Genomic DNA, 6,116 nt, shown 5'->3' on the forward strand with positions numbered 1-6,116 from the left:
ATACAACTATATTAAATGACAAAAATAGAACAGATCAAAATACCCTAATGGCAAATCAATAGGTCAGGCACTATCAGTCATGCCCAGCTTGAATTCAAATTCAAGTTATGACATTAAAAATATTGGTTATGTGGTGTCACAAGTCATCAGCAAAGTTGAAGAGAGTGTTTGTGTATTCCTGTCCTGGACTGTGATCTTTCACAACTCAAGGACAGAAATCTGTGAAGGGGTTGGTGGCCAACGAGCAGCTCTTTGTTGGAATAGAGGGAAAGGGGCTGCAGTCAATCTTTCTTCCTCTCTCTTCCCTCCCTCTGTCTCTTTTCCCTTCCCTCCCCACTCCTTCTTTCTTTCCAAGAGTTCTTGTTTATATTCCTTCTAAGATTTGATAGCTGTTTTTCTCTCATCGTGAAAATCTTCAGGAGACGGGACTATGAATATATTTATAAACATTGAGAATGACTGTGGTCGTTCAGACTTCATGTTCCTAATTAGGCGCATTTATTTAGAAAACAATCAACATGTACACCTTTTCTTTGGTAGAACCCTTTCTCTTACTTTGCGTAGGTGGTCTTGCCCAAGAAAACAAGTTTAGTCCAGATTTCTGTGAAAACTCAGATGGAAAGAAACTAAGAATACACTGGAGGGATCAGGTCCGGAGGGCCAGTACGGTACATGCTGTCCCAGCCTCTGGGCAAGGACTCACTCCAGGAATACAGAAGGGCCTGAATGGGAGGCTAGAATTGGAAAACACTCACCAAACACGTGAAGTGAAATGTGATTTGATTGCATTATGCTTCAGGATGCTAATGCAAAGCAAGCAAGGTGTATGTGCGAGGAGAAACCATAGTTAACTTTTTTTGCATCCTGGGGCCAAAGCTTGCCAAACCCAGGAGACTTTCTTTCAGTTCAGTGACATCCGCTGTTAGGGTTTCTTTCCAGGCTTCTTTGCTTTTAAGACCACTTGCACAATAATATATATATATATATAAAATCTTCTGTGGCTACTTTATGATGTGGAGAAGGCAATACGGAGGGAATCCAGTGTTAATAATAATGGCATTTTTGCCCTTTTGGACAAACCAACAATTTAGGAGTTTCAGCTCTTATTTTTATATTACTTAAACCTAATTAAAAGCTATCTGTAGGGCTATTTTTTTTTTTTTTTTACAATTTCTTTGAAGTGCTGGGCACCTGAAGAAAATCCTGTTCCTTCAAATTTTTGATGAGATTATGGATTTTCTGTGACAATATCACTTTAAATAGGCCTCCTCCCCTGCCTCCACGTCTAGCTTGCATAGAGCAATTGAGCCTGGCCTCCTTACATTATAGGTAGATGGTTTGGTTGTGACATGGGATCATTCTGACTTCAGAAAAGCAGTAGACAGTGTCTAGAAGAAAAAAAAAGGTCTTTATGGAGAAGATCAAAAGGGACATGAAGGCAAAACCTGACTTTCACTGAAACGGGGCTGGGGACCAGGCCTCCAGTTTGCTTATTGTAATTCATTGCTTGTTTCTAGGCCCCATGATAGAATTCTTCCATAACAGACAGAGGACTTTGTGAAATTGTAAATGAGTACGACTTCAAGCACTCTGTGGAAATATATTCTCCCCCTATAGCCCGTACATTATTTCTGCTTAGTTATGGTGGCTCACATTTCCCGTAAGTATCAGAGAGAACTTAATTCAGCTCACATCGCATCACTTTAAAATTGTGCAGCTCTCTTAATCAACCTTTGTATCAGCCACAAATGTGCTGTATGACCTAATTTGAAAATGTCTCAAAGTGCTGACTCAAACTGTTAGTGAATAAAGGCTAGTCATTACCATTATGACACTAATGTGATGCAAAATAAAATTGAGTTGCATCAGCTGAACATTAGTTTGCAAAAATATTAGTGATTGAAGCCATTTTCTGTTCATATTTTATTTATGCTTATATATGTATACATATGCATATATTTATTTATTTTTTGAAACAGCCTTGTGACACATTTTTAAGTGTGGGGAAGGAAGTTTCATTTTTAACACGGACAAAGCCACAAGATTAAAAGTAGATCATGTGTACATCATGATCCCTTCTCTAAAAGATGAAAACATATTGTTGCTGAATTCTTATTAAAATATTTATATGCATCTAAGCAATAACATATGAAAATTCTCATCTTCCCCTGTACTTTGATGGCAGTTTCCAATTTTTTGACAACTGTGGCACTACTTACTATTTTCCATCAATCATAAATTATCTGATTTTTGGAATAAAGATTTGAAATTCATTTCTGTTGTGGATCCTCTTTCCATGTCTTTACTTGACCAAAAAATATTTTTTTGACATAGAAATATGTACTCTTAATAAATGTTGGTGATACTACTTTTGAACAAAAGAAAGTAGGATATGGGACTAGAGATTATTTAGCTTTACCCCTTATTGATAATACTTTATAGAAGGAAGCATAAATTACCTTATATAGTTTAGATTGTTCTGAAAAAAATGCATGTGCTTTTTTAATTCTAATACATCCTAGAGGTAGCAATGGTTTCTGCCTATAAGCTGATAATTAATAATTGAAAATAAATAAGCATGACTCCATTTTTCCTAAATTAGGGAAATTGTCCCAATAGTTAATCAGAAATTCTGCACTGGATCCCACCTGGGGGTCTCCTGAATCCTGAAAATTCTGAACATAAAATTTATACATTAGTGGTCAAATACTTCTGATTTTACTTATTTAACAGTGAGAACAAGCCAAGCTTACAAATACCCCGGAGATAGATGGTGCTTTAAAATTTTCAAGGACGAGAAGTTTTGGCTATCAATAAATTACTTAACCTTCAGGTTGAGAGAGTATATATCTTCATATTGTATCACTATAAACAATTGGTAGAAAATATAGATAAAATTAAAATGCTGGCAAGCTTTGTTCATTCACTTTTTAGAAAAACAAGTAAAACCTTAAAGCGAGATGTGTAGAAATTTGCTACTACGTGATACTTGAGTACTTTAGTCCATTTTATGTTATGTAACATGGGACTTGGACTGTTTTTATGACCTATGTTTTATTTCCACATGAAGATAACCCAGATTTTTAAAAAAGTAAGTTTGAAAAATTTCAAAATGGACTTGCCAAAACCAGCACTCAGAAATATGTGTGCTTTCAACCACACGTACACAGGCACACTTTTAATTTACCTAAACAAGAGGATCATGGTTTTTTCGCTAAAATCCAATTGTTATTAATTTTAGGTTGGGGGGTGGCGTGGGTGTGATGGCTGCAAACGGATTGCCAGTCTCTTAACAGTTCATCATTCTTGAATGATAGAAGTGTAGCAGCAACCTTCTGAGAAAAATCTTTCCTGTGGATTTTACTTTGTCCATGCCAGGACAAATTGCGTGCTAAGTTGGAATAATTCTGAGATGGAAGACACCTCCATGACTGTCCTTGGAATACTGAGGAGCTGACATTCCTCTTTGGAAGATGAGGGGAGAATGCCCTCTACCCTCTTAGTTGATGATTTACCGTGCTCTCCCCTGAGGCCACAACTGATGATCTGTAAGCTTGTTGAGTTTTGAAGCAAATACTAAATATAATCAATATATAAAAATTAAAAAAAAGAGAGAGAAAAAAATGCAATGAAAATTTATGACCTTAACATTCCTTCAGGGTCAAGCAATTTATCAAATTCTCTCACTTTCTGGTTTCAATTACACAGCCATTGTGGAAGGAACTTATTTTAGCAGGTTCATTTGCCTCAGTGGGGAATACAGGACTTTGGCCTAATGCTTCACCTTTAGTGCAGGCCATTTGAGCCTTAGAACAAATACCAATCATCACTCTTTGGGAAAAAAGAATCTGCATCGGCATGGCCTATTGGAATGGGGTTTCTGTCAAGGTAAACGGTTGTCGGCAATGACTGTGGTAGAGTGGCGATAAATCCCATTTTATTGCTGAAAAATTCCAGCTTCTCTCCATGCCTGACAGCTCCCACATTCTCATACCCATTTGGGCAATTTCTGCGCTCTGTCCATCTGGTTCTCATTACCTCTCAACCTGCCTGCGTCTGATCCAGAAAAAGTGCAGGTCAGAAACAGGGGAAAAGAAACCGAGGTGATGGACAAAACAGAAAGCAGGGGGGTGGCCTTTGGAGGTCGGGGTAGAGGTGAGGGAATGACAGGAAAGGGGGATCCCGCTTAGGTGTGCACCGGCCGCTGGAAGGGGCCGCTTAGATATATTACAGAAAGATAATAACACAGCCTGAGCCTGGAAGTCAGAGGGACCCGTATCTTTGGATTCAAGCCTTTCAAAGGCACCTGCTTTGAGGTGGAGGAGAGAGAGAATGTGGTAGATATGGGTGGAAGGGGCTAGACTAAGGGACAGCCCAGTCCATCCCATCTGTCAGGGGTACTGTGTCACAGGGGAGAAAGGCGTCAAGTTCAGCATCAAACAACATGAAGCTTGGAGTCCCGTGTACACAACTGGCGTGCTTCCAAATATAGGGATGAAACTGCTGGAGATTGAATTTTGATTCAAGAATGTAAGTTTTTTAGAAGAAGAAAACTCTAGGGCCACCAACAACATTGTCTCCCTTTATTTTTCAAAGACAATTAATATTTAAAAATGAACTAATAGGCACTTTTATGGAATGGTTCATTCATGGAACGACAGGACTGGCAGTGAGTGGCCCCCAGTGACACATATGGTCATTTTTTGGAATTGCTGTGCATTTATGCCTTTGAAAAGTTGGTCTCATTCTCTGAAGCTGAAAACCTTTTGATCATAACTGCTTCTGACCTAAAATTACCCACCATCACCATAAGATGCCACTTGGGGACAAAGATATAAATATAGTAAATATCTGCTAATAGATATGAATAACAAGTCCACTTAGACAGTATCCTAAATTAGACTAGGATGAAACTGTGTAACTTTTATATGTAAAAATATAATTTTTTCTTCTTATTTTGATGGGGTTGTGATAGCTAATACTAAAAATTTGGAAAATAAATGAAAGTAAAAGTGATGAAATAAATACAAATATTTTTACTGAATAAAAATTTTGGAATCAGATGAATGGTTACTTAGATGGTGGTTGTTTCATCACCTGTTGTGATGGCAAAGTTTGCGATTTTGTCTTAAAACCAGGTATGATCATGTGTTCTTACATATGTTGGAGAGCAGAGGCACTGCTATGATTTTCAGGCAGAATCTCTTACTCTAGATATGTTTATACAGACAATATGTCTTAGCGTGTTTTGGATCCTCGGGGTACAAGACCTCAAAATTCACTTTTTCACAGTCAGACCCCTAATGCTATCATGAGTATCTTGGTTTTATTGGTTGAATTCTAGTATCAAGATGATGTGAAATTTTAGTTACTGAGCCATACCTTGCAGATAAGTAATACTGGCCTCTAATATTTAAGATTTAATTTCAAAAGTTTCAAGTCATGCATGTGTGAGAGAATTTCTATCAAATGTATCTGAAATTGTAAGTAAACTCTGCGTGAGACATTTGAGTGGAAAAAGAGGTCATTTATAAAAATTTTAAGTTAAAATGACTAAACAATCTGGAGTGAAGTAAATTACAGATGATCAAAAATGGAAGTTTGCTATTTGGCAACTTTAAACTGAATACTTTCTGTCAACAAATACAGCTCTGAAACAGACATTTTCATGTGTACATATTAAAAGGCATAAACTTTTGGCTACTATTACATATCCATTAAAATGGCCATAATATATGGCATCTCTAATTTGGAAAGGAATTTCAGATTCTTAGCCAAAAAAGAATCTCATTTGAACTCAACTTTTCAGTACTGTACATATGTCAGAGAGATGTGATCACTGAAACTCTAAAGGATATTTGTTTCTTTTAATAGCATAGCAGAAAATTAATGGCATGGGGGAGGGTGAAGTGACAATTTAACTTGATGCTTGATAGCTGTTTACTTACCATTGTGTGCCCAGAGTTCAATGTCCTGTAAAAGAAAGCGGGAAATAAAGAAACCACAACATTCATATGGCTTTTAGGAAACTTAAGACACATGGAAGAAAGTGCTTAGAAAGCCATTGAGATGTTTACAAAACAAATCATTTACATTTAACTTTTGTGTATGTAAAA

The sequence above is a fragment of the Bos taurus genome, chromosome 11, assembly GCF_002263795.3.
Source record: "Bos taurus isolate L1 Dominette 01449 registration number 42190680 breed Hereford chromosome 11, ARS-UCD2.0, whole genome shotgun sequence".
Taxonomy (NCBI): Eukaryota; Metazoa; Chordata; class Mammalia; order Artiodactyla; family Bovidae; genus Bos; species Bos taurus.